The 16,013-nt window shown below is 44.2% G+C and overlaps 1 protein-coding gene across 4 annotated transcripts in view; it reads left to right on the top strand.

The window, feature by feature from the left end:
* Positions 1–16,013, top strand: part of UBE2E1 (ubiquitin conjugating enzyme E2 E1) — a 78,843-nt gene that overhangs the window by 33,511 nt on the left and 29,319 nt on the right. The window lies entirely within an intron of this gene.

The raw sequence follows: 16,013 nt of genomic DNA on the forward strand, positions 1-16,013 counted from the left end.
AGGCTCTACTTTAACCCAGTGGGAAGTTTTTTGGGTGGGGTTACATCTTTTCCCCAGCTTCTCCGAGCTTTGTTTTCCCACTTCAGATTGAGCAGCCCCATGACAGCTTGGCATGCTTTTTCTCCACCTCTCCATTCTGAGAAAGAGAATAGGTGGGGAGAAGAAATGTAATGGCCTTAGATGGAATCCCTGTCTGCCCCTCAGCTTTGACTAGGCTAGGAAGATTTTAATTTAATTTAATTTAATTTATTAAATTTGTATGCCGCCCCTCTCTGAAGACTCGGGGCAGCTCACAACAACAATTAATACAGTAAACAATAATACAAATCCAATTAATAAAAGTAGAATTAATCCCCCTTAATATTAAAAACAATCCATGCAACACAGTCATACCATTCTCAAGTGCTATAGTCAGAAGAGAGGGGGGAGTTAATTCCCCCATGCCTAGTGGCATAGGTGAGCCTTTAACATCTTGCGGAAGACAGGGAGGGTGGGGGGAATTTGAATCTCCCGGGGGAGTTGATTCCAGAGGGCCGGGGCCACCACAGAGAAGGCCCTACCCCTAGGTCCTGCCAGACGACAATGTTTAGTCAACGGGACTCGGAGAAGGCCATCCTCCTGGTTAAAGGCAGCGGCAGTGTGTTCTGGGCGACTGGCAAGCGGCTGTGCCGGCTCTCATCAAAGCTCTTGCGACCCTTCTGCCTCAAGGGGAATGTGCGGCAGGAGTTATGTCCATTTCCTACCTCATCAGCAGGGGAACAGACATCTTTCTGGAGTTTAACAGCTCTATGTGTCTGTCAGATGTTATCTTTAGGGGGAAAAAGGTTGCAAACTACAGCAACTCTTCTCGCGAGGGCATTTCCCGCAGTGAGAAGAGTTTGCAAGCTTTTCTTCCCGGAGAGCGAAATGGCCTTTCTGAAGACTGAAAATCAGCTGGCAGCAGATGCATACGCACTGGAGCTGACTTAGGGCAATGCCTCGCATGCTGTACAATATGGCTCTGTGTGCCATCTGTGGCACTTGTACCCCAGGTTCGCTATCACGGGCTTAGGACTACCTTTTCTGAGTAGTTTCAAAATTGTATTCCTTCATTTGTTGGCCCTGTGCTAACAGTTAATTGGATTAATCTATTAGTGATATTTATTAATAATATACTTCATAAATATATTATATCAAGCTATTAGGACACATTTTTCATATTTTATGAAAGAGAAAGAGTTCTAAATATATACCTAATTATACTTACCTGTATTCTGGATTGGGACTAGTACATTAGATTTAGACTAAGCTTAGCTAGACTGTTAAAGACCCAGACACCCACTTCATGGTTTGTTTCTGTTGCTCCCCTCTGGGAGGTGATGTCACAGTATTTCTAGCAGGACTAAGATTCTGTAACAACTTTGTTCCCTATGCCATTCACAAGGTAAACTCACAAGATTCGCTTCTCTCATGATATATGCGTTCCAAGACCCCCCGTGAAAAATGAATTTTCATGAAGTAGAGGAAATATTTTTTTTATATTTTTAAGGAGTATTTGGACTTTTAAAACCCACCCTTTGCATTAAACAGTCATTCTATAATGTTTCTCAGCTGGAACTACATGCAATATCCTACCAGTTTCTTTAATACAGTACAGTAGTACTGTAGAAGAATTTTATGAATTTTTAACCCTTTAACATATTTAAATGTTTCGATCATGTCCCCCCTTTCCCTTCTGTCCTCCAGACTATACAGATTGAGTTCATTAAGTCTTTCCTGATAGGTTTTATGCTTAAGACCTTCCACAATTTTTGTAGCCCGTCTTTGGACCCGTTCAATTTTATCAATATGTTTTTGTAGGTGAGGTCTCAGAACTGAACACAGTATTCCAAATGGGGTCTCACCAGCTTGTTATACCTCTAGCTATGCAGCCAAGCATTCTACTCGCTTTCTCTACTGCTTGACTGCACTGTTCACCCATTTTGAGACTGTCAGAAATCACTACCCCTAAATCCTTCTCTTCTGATGTTTCTGCTAACACAGAACTGCCAATACAATACTATTTTAACTATAACTGATGTCAGGCTAACTGGCCTGTAGTTACCAGCTTCTTCTCTACTGCCCTTCTTGTGGATAGGCACAACACTGGCCATACTCCAATCCTCAGGAACATCTCCTGTTAAAAGGGATTGGTTAAACAAATCAGTCAGGTGGGTAGCAATCACATATCTGAGTTCTTTAAGAACTCTGGGGTGGATGCCATCTGGACCCATTGCCTTATTTGTCTTTAATCATTCAAGTTCTTCTAAGACATCGGCCTCTGAGATCACTGGAGCTGAATCCCGACAGCTGGAAGCAATGTTATATCCACCCAGAGTATTATATTGTAAGCTGTCTTCTGAGAAGTAGCTATTCAAATGGTCAGTGACCTCCTTATTCCCATCAATGTATGTATTATCTCCAGTACTAAGCTTTGTGATGCTGCAGTTTTTCTTCTTCCTCTCACTACTATATCTGAAAAAGGTTTTATCCCCCTGCTTCACAAATTTGGTAATTTCTTCCTCTTTTGAGTCTTTAGCAGCATATAATCCGTTTCGCCACTTCTGTCTCATTTTATATATCTCTCTGCAATGTTCCCTCTAAAAGTATAGTGGGACTGGGCGGCATAGAAAAATAAGTAAATGAGTGAGTGAGTGAGTGAGTGAATGAGTGAATGAATGAATGAATGAATGAATAAATAAATAAATAAATAAATAAATAAATAAGAAAAAAATCCCTTCTTTTTTATTAAAAGAAATTAATAATTTTAAAAAACCAAAATCCATTACTATTAAAACTAAAACAACCAGCAAAACCCAAAACATAACTATTAATAAAATCAGGTGAGGGCTGGGGGTTTTTTTCTCTGTTATTATTTAAGTGCTTTTACCATATGCTTTAAATCAAGAGTCACTTCTCTCTCTGTTTCTCTCTTTCCTGTCATTCTCTGCTTCAATCACTTTCTCATTTCTCTTTTTTTCTCCTTTTTTCTATCATTTTTCTCTCTCTCTCTCTTCCTTCCATTCTTCTCTCTCTCTCTTGCTTTCTCTGTCTCTCTCTCTCTTGCTTTCTTCCTCTCTCTCACTCCCTTCCTCTCTCATCTCTCTGTCTCTTTCTCTCTTCCTCTCTCTCCCCCTCTTGCTCTCTCTCTTTTTCTCACTTTCTCTCTCTTGTTTTCTTTCTCTCTCTTGCTTTCTCTCACTCTTTCTCTCTTGTTTTCTTTCTCTCACTCTCTCTCTTGTTCTCTCTCTCTTGCTATCTCTCTTTCTCTCCCCCCCTCTCTCTCTTTCTCACTTTCTTTCTTGCTCTGTCTGTTGCTCTCACTTTCTCTCATTCTGTCTCCATTCTTCTCACAGTGGAGACCAGCGAAGGTGATTTTCAATTTCGGGCGTGTGGGTGCGCGCGCTCCCCATCCCCCTGCCAGCCCGCTTGGAACATTCAAAATAAGAAAAACCTTAACCGGCCTCCACTGTGAGAACGCCTGCCCCGCCTCTCCTGCAGCCCCCTCGCTGACAGCCCAGGATGAAAGCGCTCTTGGCGAAGGGACTGCGAGAGGGGAGGGGCGCCCCAAGGTGGGAAGTGGACGAGGAGAAAGAGAGACAGAGCAGGCAGGCGGGCGGGGGGCAGCGGTGAGAAGCCAGAGGTGCGAGGGGGCCGGAGGCGCAGGGGCGCGGATGGCTGCGGCTCCTTGCATGCCCTTGGGAAAGGGTGCGCGGGGGGTGTTTTGGGGTGCATGCATGAGCTCAGCTTAGCGGGTACAGTGCCTCTCTGTCAGCTATACTTCCTATAGGCAGACTTTTTTTCATTGACTATAGCCCTTATATCATTACTAAACCATAGTAGTTTCTTCTTCCTTTTATCTTTAGTTATTTGGCTTACATACAGTCCAGTGGCTTTTAAGATGGTCTTTTTTAATACAGTCCACTGGGCGCTTGTTCCTGCCATTTTATCCCCCCCCCCTTTAATTCATTATTTAAATATTTCCCCATTTTATTGAAATTTGTTTTTCTGAAACCCAATACTTTGGTTTTAGTATAGGATTGCTACAATCAGTTTTTACATCAAACCACAAACATAGGTGGTCAGTGCAACCTAAGTTTTCTCCCACCTTAACCTCTGAAACCCAGTTCCCATTTGTAAAAACTAAATCTAGAATATTCTCCCCTCTAGTTAATAATAATAATAATAATTTATTAGATTTGTATGCCGCCCCTCTCCGAAGACTCACAACAATAATAAAAACAATATAACAGGGAACAAATCTAATATTAAAAGAAAAAGATATATAAAACCCCAGCTATTAAAACCATAGAACACATAAATACCAAACATAAAATATAAAAGCCATGCCTGGCGATATAGGTGGGTCTTGAGTAATTTGCGAAAGACAAGGAGGGTGGGGGCCATTCTAATCTCTGGAGGGAGTTGATTCCAGAGGACCGGGGCTGCCACAGAGAAGGCTCTTCCCCTGGGGCCCGCCAAATGACATTGTTTAGTCGACAGGACCCAGAGAAGGCCAACTCTGTGGGACCTTATTGGCTGCTGGGATTCGTGCAGTAGAAGGCGGTTCTGGAGCTATTCTGGTCCAATGCCATGTAGGGCTTTAAAGGTCATTACCAACACTTTGAATTGTGACCGGAAACTGATCGGCAGCCAGTGCAGGCCACGGAGTGTTGTAGAAATGTAGGCGAATCTGGGAAGCCCCACGGTAGCTCTCGCGGCCGCATTCTGCACAATCTGAAGTTTCTGAACACTTTTCAAAGGTAGCCCCATGTAGATAGCATTGCAGTAATCGAACCTTGAGGTGATGAGGGCATGAGCAACTGTGAGCAGTGACTCCCTGTCCAAGTAGGGCCGCAACTGGTGCACCAGGCAAAATTGGGCAAACGCCCTCCTTGCCACAGCCGAAAGATGGTGTTCCAATGTTAGCTGTGGATCGAGGAGGATGCCCAAGTTGCAAACCCTCTCTGAGGGGGTCAATAATTCCCCCCCAGGGTAATGGACGGATGGATGGAATTGTCCTTGGGAGTCAAAACCCACAGCCACTCCGTCTTGTCTGGGTTGAGTTTGAGCTTGTTGACACCAAACCAGACCCCAACAGCCTCCAGGCACCGGCACATCACTTCCACTGCTTCGTTGACTGGACATGGGGTGGAGATATATAACTGAGTATCATAGGCATACTGATGATACCTCACCCCATACCCTTGGATGATCTCACCCAGCGGTTTCATGTAGATATTAAATAGCAGGGGGGAGAGGACCAACCCCTGAGGCACCCCACAAGGGAGAGACATAGAAGTCGACTTCTTACCCCCCACTAACACTGACTGCGACCGACTGGAGAGGTAGGAGGAGAACCACTGAAGAACAGTGCCTCCCACTCCCAAGCCCTCCAGCCGGTGCAGAAGGATACCAAGGTCAATGGTATCGAAAGCCGCTGAGAGGTCAAGAAGCACCAGGAGTACAAGCCTCTGTCCCAGGCCCGCCAGAGATCATCCATCAATGTGACCAAAGCAGTTTCCGTGCTGTAGCCGCGCCTGAATCCAGACTGCTGAGGGCCTAGATAATTGGCTTCTTCCAAGGACCTCTGGAGTTGGAGCGCCACCACCTTCTCAACAACCTTCCCCATAAAGGGAAGGTTGGAGACTGGACGGTAGTTATTAAGCATGGCTGGGTCCAGGGAAGGCTTCTTGAGGAGGGGGCGCACAAGTGCCTCCTTATAAGGAGCCGGAAAGGACCCCCTCGCCAAGGAGGCATTGACAATCTCCTGGACCCAGCTCCGTGTCACCTCTCGGCCGGCCGAAACCAACCAAGAGGGACACGGATCCAGTAAACAGGTGGTGGAACTCACAGCTCCAATGGCCTTGTCCACTTCATCAGGTGTCACCAAGTCAAACTCCTCCCAGACAGATGGACAAAGACGTTTAGCCCCAGTCACCTCGACTGACTCGTCAGCCGATACTGCTATACAATTAGAGTTGAGGTCCGCCCCGATCCGAGCAACTTTATCAGCGAAAAATGAGTTAAAATCCTCGCCACTGCTCTGCAAGGGCTCCCCAACTCCCCCCTGATTTAGAAGGGAGCGGGTCACCCTAAACAGAGTGGCCGGGCGGGATTCCGCTGATGCAATCAAGGCGGCATGGTACGCGCATCTTGCCGCCTTGAGCGCCATTTTGTAGGTCTTAATAAAAGCTCTTACAAGTGTTCGATCGGATTTGGACTTACTCTTTCTCCATCGCTTCTCTAGACGTTGTTGTCTTAACCAGCTGTGCCAGAGCTGCTCCTGTAAGGGCCTCTACTATATTCTTATTTTTGCATTTAAGGGCACTAGGGATATTCCAGTTAAGATCAGGAATGTTGAAATCACTTATAATCACAACATCTCCCATTACTGCCATTTGGGTAATTTCATCCACCATCTTGTTGTCATAATCCTCAGATTGTCCTGGGGGCCTGTAGATCACCCCAAATCTAATGACAGAAGCCTCTTTAGTTTGCATGCAAACCCAGCAAGTCTCCAGCTCTTTACATGTATTTTGAATTAGTGTGACTACTCCACCTCCCCTTCTCTCTACTCTATCCTTCCTATACAATTTATATCCTGGTATGGATATTTCCCATTCATTTAAGTCCTTAAACCATGTTTCAGTTATGGCAACCAGATACAAATTATCTCTAGATATTATGGCCATTAACTCACAGAGCTTGTTGCTCAAGCTTTGAGCATTTGTGCGCATTAGACGAAGAACATGATTATCATTATTTGTTTGTCCCTTATCCTCAACAACTACATCTATTTCATTTACAGCTCCCTTTTCATAAATTTCAACAAATTGATTTATCCTCGTTGTCCGGGGACAGAAATCATCCACATCGGTTACATCTCTGTCCCCTTTACCTAGTTTAAATGCCTGTCCAAAAAAGTTCTGAACTCCTCACCAAGCACCTGGGTATCTCTGCATGCTGGATGCAAACCATCCCTCTTAAACAACTCCCTATTAGACCATCTACTAACATCATAACTAACATATCCAAAACCTTCAGCTTTACACCACTGCCTTACTCACTCATTAAATTCTGCAATGCAAGTTGTTTTATCCTCCTGACTACAAACCGGTAACACCTCTGAGAAAGTCACTGAATCAGTTATTCTGCCCAGCTCCACACTAAGACATTTCCAATCTCTTTTTACTCGATTAACATTTATCTGGGACAAATCATTTGTAACAAGATGCACCACCACATCAACATTATTATCTTTACTTACAGCCTTCACAATATTTATAATCCACCTCCTGTCCCTGCTGGCAGTGGCCCTTGGGAAACACTTCATCAGCCTCACCACATCCTTACTCTGTCCCAAATCAACATCTCTAACAGTTGAGTCACTCACAAGAAAATGCATCCTCTTTTTATTTCCACTAACTACACCTGATTGTTTGGTAACAGTATGCACCTCTCTTACAACAACTTCCCTTTGGAACATCCCCTCATCCTCTACCTGGGGGGCCTCGCTAATGTCCGCAGCAACCTCACTATTTAAATCTGCAAGAACATTATAGGAATTAGAGAAAGAGAGACCAAAATTGCTGTGTCTGTATTTCACTGTACATAATCTTCCTGAACCAACAGTTGTCCACACAGCCCTTCTACTCGAGGGATGCTGAGGAAGTGGAGGCTGCACACATGGCAGCATTACAGCACGTGGCTGGGACAAACTTTACACTTCTGACTGCAGAGTACAAACTAAGGACTGCAACCTAGAGATCTCACCATATAAACTAGATGTCCTTATGCAAAGAGGGTAGCACCCCAAGTTCCACAAGGTACAGTAATACCTCATTTTACGAACTTAATTGGTTCCAGGACGAGGTTCATAAGGTGAAAAGTTCGTAAGACAAAACAATGTTTCCCATAGGAATCAATGGGAAAGTGAATAATGTGTGCAAGCCCATTAGGAAAATTCAAAACTTTAAGGTTTAAAAAAAGGCCGTGGGCAGATGAAGGGTAGCTGAACGGAGTGGGGACAAGTGAGCCGAGGAAGTGGCGGGCGAGAGAGGATTTCCTCCATCTTCCTTTCAAAATGTGTCCCTGGGAGCCCCGGCCATCCATCACCCGCTGCCCATTCCTGCCAGAAGCCTGCAAGGGGCCAAAGCCGGGTGTGGGGAAGGGCAGAACTTTCAGCTCCTGGATAGACCGGAGAGCCTTTAGACGCCACCTTCCCGCCCACCTGCCTTTATTTATTTATTTATTATTTAGATTTGTATGCCTTGCCGGTTGCCCCCCACCTTCCGCCAACAGCTCCTGTCCCACTCACTCCAAGAGCTACACCGAGGCTGCCTGGGAACCACTGCTGCCAGGACAGGTTCCCCTCGCTGCCTATGTCCCCACTCTGTTAGCCTCCACTAGATTTGCCATCCAAGGCTTCAGTTAACAGTAACTTTGGAGGATCCCTGTCCAGCACGTGCGCACTCTCCCGGCACAACTTGCCCAGAGGATTTTTTTCCACCTCTCGCCGATCCCTCCAATGCCCCAACCTGAACTTTAGCTTGCGGGAGGAGGGGGGGTTGGCTCCGTACAGGGGAGCCACCCAAAGTCGAAATATGATTTGAAAAGCTCTGGTACGCAAAAAGTGTGGGGAGAGCATGACTTGGTAAGGTGGGGAGGAGGAGGAAGACTTCGGAAGATGAGCTCCGCAGCTGGGCCGGGAGGAGGAGGAGTGGGAGGAAGGCAAGATCTGTGCGCAACTCCCTTTGGGAACGCACAAACCGAGGGTTCTCAGCCAAGACTTCTGAAAGAGACCAAGCTTTATGCAATCTCTCTTGGAATTAAAGGAGTGGGTGCCTGTAGCCAAAAAGAGGCGGAATAATGCCAAACGTTTCTCCCAGGGCAAGAACTCTGTTAGGCCGACCCCGAAGGATTTCTCGGGGAAAAAAGAAAGTGCAAACTTTCCAAGAGACCACAAAGATTTATAGGCTGCTGCTTCTTTTATAAAAGAAACTCAAAACGGGGTGGGAGGGCTGGCAATGAAAAGAATCCAGAGCCGTGGAATAAAAGTGAAATCTGGCTTCTCAGATGCACAATTCCTTCGCTAGAAACATGCTCGGTATCGGAGCTTCTTTCCTGAGCCCTGAGAAAGAAGGGAACCCACGAGCAGATTTTCTCCAGAGCTTCATTTGCGTCCTGGGTTTTTTCCCTTCCCCTTCAGTTTTGAGAGCTGCAAGCCAACAGCATAAAAGTCCAATGAATAAATAAGTAATAAATAAATGGGCTTCGCCGGAGGGTTCGGCACTGAGGGAAAAAAGATCGCGAAGTTGGGTTTGTTTGTTCCCCCCCACTGCCTTTTTGGTTGGAAATCTCTAACTGGGGGAACTGAGGTGATTCTCGCCTCGCCCTGCCCCTCCTTTTCCTTGCTGCCGCTTCTGGTCCTTCTTTATCCACCACAAAGACAGAACAATACCTGAAGCCGGCTTCGTTTAATTTTTTTAAAAATCCACCTGGCGCTTTTCGAGCTTTGTGCCTTTTCCTCCCCTCACGTCCCCCTTTTTCGTTTGGTCTTGGTTTCGGATTTGCTTAAAATGCGGGGAAACGTCCCATTTTAATTTAGTGTTTCAGTTTTCAAGAGTTGTCTCGTCTGGTTTTGTTTGAGGTTTTGTTTTGTTTTAAATCGCAGCCACAGAAAGGTTAAAATGCGAAACCCGGGTGAGCCTGTCTGAGAGCATGGTGGTTTTTTTTCTTTGCCAGACGAAGGAGTGCAATAAAACTTAAGAGAAACCAGACATTAGTTTTGGTATGGGCAAATCGTTTATTCGTAAAGAGACTGGTTTCCTCGGGGCCTTGTAAAAGTTACTATCTGAAGTCGATTGTCCCGAAATGCTTGGATTGGTAAATCGCTTTAGCTGGTTCCTTTTAAGTCCTTTGTTGCTTGGGCAGAAAGACTTCAGGTACGGACTTATGGTTGCATGATTTCCTCTCAGGCCAGATGGCGAGTTGATCAGGTCCAAGGTAGGGAAAGAAAGAAAAGAAAAGAAAAGAAAGAAAGAAAGTTACGAAAACACCGGGCAGGGGGCTGGAGAGAAACACTCCCCACAAAACTTCCTCCCCTCCTTCTTTTTTATAGCGGAGCCGGGATGGGGGAATATTACTGGACCAAAGAATTGGTATAAGTGGCAGTTGGAAGGGTAAAGCGGGGGGGGAAAGGGTCATGAAGGGAGAACTTTCACTTCTTCCACCGTCCGCTTGCCGAACATTCCCCTTTTGATATGACAGAGAAACATTGCTGTGTTTTGGCGAGACTTTTCGAGCCGCCTTGTCCTTCCAGCCGGGAGCATGCTGGGAACTGTAGTCCTTTTCTCAGACTCCGTCACCTGGCAGAAGGTGCCATGATCCCTTCGGTGGTAACTACATTGCCCATGAAACAGGTCGTGCAGTAACCATGTGGCTGTGCTGTTGAGCTCTCTCCCCCAATGCAATCAGGTAAAATAAAAGGCAACAGAGGGTGGTGGAGATGACTTCCCAGATGAAATGTTTCCCCCCCCCCGAACACTTGGGCTCTGCAAAGCTTCTTTAAATGCTGAACCCCCATTTTGAAGAGCCCGCCCCATTTCCTCATCGCGCAACTCCTCCTTGTCCTCTTTCTCCTATTGTGCGCACCCTCCTGGCCCCATTACAGCCAGTCAGGGGGACAGGAGATGGGGAGGGAAGCCTCCACCATAGGTTGCACTCATTGCTCCATTGCCTATTTCCCATAGAAAACATGGAGCCACAAAACATGGGTAGGTGTGGCTGGATGGGATGGCATGTGATTGGGTGGAAGTGAGTGACATCCAGTTGGCCATGCCCACCCAGGTTTTGTGGCTCCAGGTGACCCTCTGGAAAACTGGCCCAACTGGATCTTTGACCACTTAAATTTGCCGACCCTTGGACTAAGCAATGCAGGTTGGCGGGTCTGTGGGGGAGGGCCTTCTCTGTGGCTGCCCCAGCTCTATAGAACCAACTTTCCCCCGATGTCCAGACTGCTCCCACCCTACTGGCCCTCTGAAAGGCTGTGAGGACCTGGTTTTGCAGGCAGGCTTGGGGGCTGTGAATGCTATCATTTTGTCACGGCCGAATTATGATTGTTTTAGTATATTTGTTTTATTGAGTTTGATCATGGCGTTTTACTGTTTTTTTTAGCATTTAATATTTGACTTTTTATTACTGTATTTTATATTGTACTGTATTACTGTATTTTATAAGCGACCCTGAGTCCCATGGGATTGGGTGGCAGAAAAATCAAATAAATTAAATTAAATTAAATTTATCAAATGTACATTTTATCCACATACAGCTTACAAGTAGATTTATCAATGCATTTGGCCTGAGCCCAATTATTTTTCTATAAAGATACAGGAATAAATCTTGCTTCATCCAGTTTAATTTACAATTAATTTACAATTCCCATCAATTATGTTGTAGTGATTTGGAAGACTTAAAAAGCTCTAGGTGTTATGTTGTTGCAGTTCTTTATTTTAAATTCTTTTTTTTTTTTAAAAAAAACCTAGCAAATGAAAGGGATTTTGAATAAATTAGGAAATGTTTTTGCTTGATGTGTTATTGTAGAGTTCTTGAATGCTTGAGTTATTTGTTTGCAGACATTCATTGTCAACTAGATCAGTGTTTTTCAACCAGTGTGCCACACTAGTGTGCCATGAGACATGGTCATGTGTGGGGAAATTAAACATGGGTCCCCAAACTATGGCCCACATGCCAGATACAGCCCATATCCGGCACACGGAGGCCATTTATCTGGCCTGCCGCCAGCCGCCTCCATTCGAACATAAACATTCCCCTCACAATCCCTCCAGTTATCAGCAACAGGAAGAGTGGAGACACAGGGAACGCTCACTGACCAATCACATTTTAGGATTCATCCCGTCCACTAGCGATGAGCCAATAGCAGGCTGCCTCTCATCCACACCCAGGAAGGTCCCCGCTTGGGCTACCGCACACTTGTTATTGTGTGGCCGCGGCGACTAGTTGAAGCTGCTATTCCTTCCCATGGTCTCGATTTCTAATCCTGGTCAGGACTGGAGGTAAATGTTGCCACCACTAGATGAAGCCTCAGCCTCAGCTGGTTATGTCTATCCTGATGGTGTATATAGATATTTGGCCATTTTCTTTTTATAAGAGGCCCCCACAGAGGGTGATATACAGTGCGTCACAATGTTATCTATAGTTAGAGTGTCATGTGCCCCAGGATTTTGTAAATGTAAATGTGGCTCAAAAAAGGTCGAAAATCACTGAACTCGGTAACTGTGTGATAAGTGTGGGGTTTGCTTCCTGCTTATATGTGATAGCTTTCCTACCAGTTTTGGTGGGGTGTGTGGATTCCTTGGTGATCTCTTAATTAGAATATTGATTTCTGCCTAAATATTTGTTTGCTGTTAATCCCTGCTGAAATTTTGCTACTGGAGTGAATGCATTCTATTCTTTTGTTTCCTTCCTATATTTTTTTAATGGGCTAAATGCAAAATTCTTTTATATATTACTGTCGATAGGAAATTAGTATGTCTTTTTTAGCAACTGCATTAGACAGCAACTATTTGTAAATATGACAATAACAAATGGTAATAAAAATAATTTTCTGACCAGTGCAGGCATGTGGAATGTATATCCATACAATTTATTATGCAGTTGATTTATTTACATGGGTTTTATTGTCTTTTGATTTAAACTTTATATTTATTGACTGCTTTTTATTTGCCAACAAAAATTCCTTTCCATTTTATTGATATAACAATTTTTAAAATATTTATTTTTTCATTTATTAGTATTTTTAAAAAAATCTCTACTTCAAATATAATCCTGCATTCAGTACTTCAAAACTTAATTATGCATGCCATGTCTAATTTGATGGGTGAAATAACTATTGTAGTAGATTCCGCCTTCTGTCATTTTGAATTTGAAAGGGAACTATTGTACTGCATTTTTTGTGAAGTAACTGATATACTATAAACTTCAAAGTTCCTACCTATTTCTTCTGCTTTCCTAGTCATAGATTTTAAATGCCATTACATCAACTCATTATTTTTGTACAAGCTCAGTACAATTATATTTTATACTACTTTTGTGAGTGCATTATATGTGTGTGTGTAAGAGATTTTTGTCTGCTTGGATTTTGGGGGATTAATTATCAAGTTCAATAAGCAATTGCTATATAAAATTTGATTCTGATGCAATAAAATCATCCAGATGAGTGACCAGAGAATTACTCCTGATGAGTTACTATATCACAAAATCCACATCAGCTACATTTTAAAACCTCAGCCACTGTCACCTCCTCTATGTTGCTTTAAGGTATTTTCCCTGTGGCCAATTCGTCAATTTAGCTTAATCTTGATAATAAAGAACAACACATGAATTGAAAATGGACAAAAAGTTGTTCAATTATGTTTCATTTTAAACTTAATTTGTTTATTTGTTATCTGCTGCTATAAAGTACAGCAGTCTTGGAGGTTTGGGCTGTTTTTTGTATTTTGTCAAGGTTTGAGAGCTATTCTGTATGTGTGTTTGTTTATGTAGAGGATGAAGTTGAAGATGTTGCTACAAATTACTTATATTCAATGTTCCCTCTAATTTTTTTTTTTGTGTGTGTGTGGATAAGTATAGTGTCTGAGCAGCACATGTTCATGCCTGAGCACCTGAATCTTTTTCATACATGTTCACCCAAGAAAACAACTAAATCAGTGTTATTGATTTAGCAAAACTTCCTTTGCAGAATGTGTTCAGCAGAACAGTTGTATGAGATTTCAGTTTGAGATTATTATTTTGGGGTGTACTTCACACATAAACAAACAAAAAAACAAACAAATAAATAAATAATAACATATTTTTGCTGATAATGGGAAAAAAGGGGAGAGATATATCGTCTGTTTCAAGCTCTTTTGCTCTCTGCAGCAAATCCTGCATACCAGGATTTGAACTTGTGGGGTACGCCTTGCAAGGCAGCAGCTTTAACCTCTAGATCACAGGATCTTATCCCTTCACCTTGTTCCAGGGAACAGCCATATGCTTTTTTCTGTCAAATCACTGTGGTATATCCAAATATGGGAGGGAGCACACAGCTTCCTTTTTGCCTAACAACCCCTCCAGGGAGCCTTAAAAAAAGTAAAGTCTAAAGAAATTTCCACTGTGTCTTTTTCTTTCATCAACCAGTATCCTTCTGGTATCCCAAATTAATATGATTTCCCCCCCCAATTTTTACACTCCCCCCTCCAAAAAGAATTAAGGTGGCAATGGAACTCTGCTGGTGATTGGCCCAAATTTGCCCAGGAAGTTTCAATTCCCCCCCTTTCTCCTTGCTTGGTCTGCGGTGAGCAGCAGCAGACAGGCTGGGGGAAGAGTCTCTTGGAGCACTGGGCAACAGAGCCCCGTGAGCTTTGTGAGCCTCCTCCCCCTCCTCTCCCTTCCCCCTTTTCTCTCACTACCATTGCCTGCGAACTGGAGGAGTCGAGTGAGACAGGCATCAGAATTGAAGAACAGGGCTAGAAACGGCTGTGCAAAGTTTAGCTGCCGGAGAAAATGAAGTGAATCATCAAGACTGTGCAGCACTTGAAAGTGCTGCACTGAAGTTTCCTTTTGTGTGCGCAGCTACACGGCCACGCAGCTTAAAGGGAACAGTGCTCATATTCCAATGTTAATTTTATTGAAATTTCATTGAAACGAAATGTTCTGCCACATCTTGGGCAGATGTGTTGGCACCTTTATCACAGCATTTGCATTTGCAGCCCTGGCTTTGCAGAGTGCTCGCTTTTCTACTGCTCTGAATGTACTTCTAGCCTCAGATATCTGGCAGCCTTGGTGGATCAGCATGTGCCATGTTGGTTGATCTTATGCCAGGGTTTCCCAGTAGTTGGTGCCGATATTGAGGGACTTGAAGGAGGCTTTCAACAGGCTCAAGCTCAATCCAGACAAGATGGAGTAGCTGTGGATACTGCCTCCCAAGGACATGTCCATCTGTCTATCCATCACCCTGAGGGGGAATTATTGACCCCTCAGAGAGGGTCCGCAACTTGGGCATCCTCCTCGATCCACAGCTGATTTTAGAACATCATCTTTTGGCTGTGGTGAGGGGAGCATTTGCCTAGGTCCACCTGGTGCACCAGTTGTGGCCCTATTTGGACAGGGAGTCTTTGCTCACGGTCACTCATACCCTTATCACCTCGAGGTTCAACTACTGCAATGCTCTCTACATGGGGCTATCTTTGAAGAATGTTCAGAAACTTCAAATTGTCCAAAATGCAGCAGCGCAAGCAGTTATGGGCCTTCCAAGACGTGCCCATATCTCACCATCACTCCACTGCATTGGCTGCCAATTGGTTTCTGGACACAATTCAAAGTGTTGGTTATGACCTGTAAAGCCCTACATGGCATAGGACCAGATTACCGCCCAGACCACCTTCTGCCGCACGAATCCCAGCATCTGGTCAGGTCCCATAGAGTTGGTCTCCTCAGGGTCCCATCAGCCAGACAATGTCGGCTGGCGGGACCTGTGGGGGGCCCGGCCATCTGGAATCAGCTCCGGAGATTCGCACTGCCCCCACCCTCCTTACCTTCTGAAAAAGTTTAAAGACTCATCTTTGTCGCCAGGCCTGAGGTCATTAGATCTTTCCCCCTGATCAATGAGTGTTGTTTAATGTGCTTTATGGAGTGAATAATAATGAATGTTTTAAACTATTTTAGGATTTTTAGTGTTTTTTAATTATATTAATTGGATTAGATGTACTACTATGTTTTTATATATGGTGTGAGCTACCCGGGGTCCTCCGAGAGGGGGGGCATACAAATCCTATTAATAAATTAATTAATTAATTAATGTGTCTTTGTAATGCTTCCTTTGTCCCTCACGCAATCACTTTCCTTTAGACAGCTCAATATAGAGGAGTTATTTAGGGATGCGATGGTGTGGCATCCTAACAACTTGGCCTGCCCAGCATGTCTGGGCTTTCATC

The sequence above is a fragment of the Erythrolamprus reginae genome, chromosome Z (assembly GCF_031021105.1).
Source record: "Erythrolamprus reginae isolate rEryReg1 chromosome Z, rEryReg1.hap1, whole genome shotgun sequence".
Lineage (NCBI taxonomy): Eukaryota > Metazoa > Chordata > Lepidosauria > Squamata > Dipsadidae > Erythrolamprus > Erythrolamprus reginae.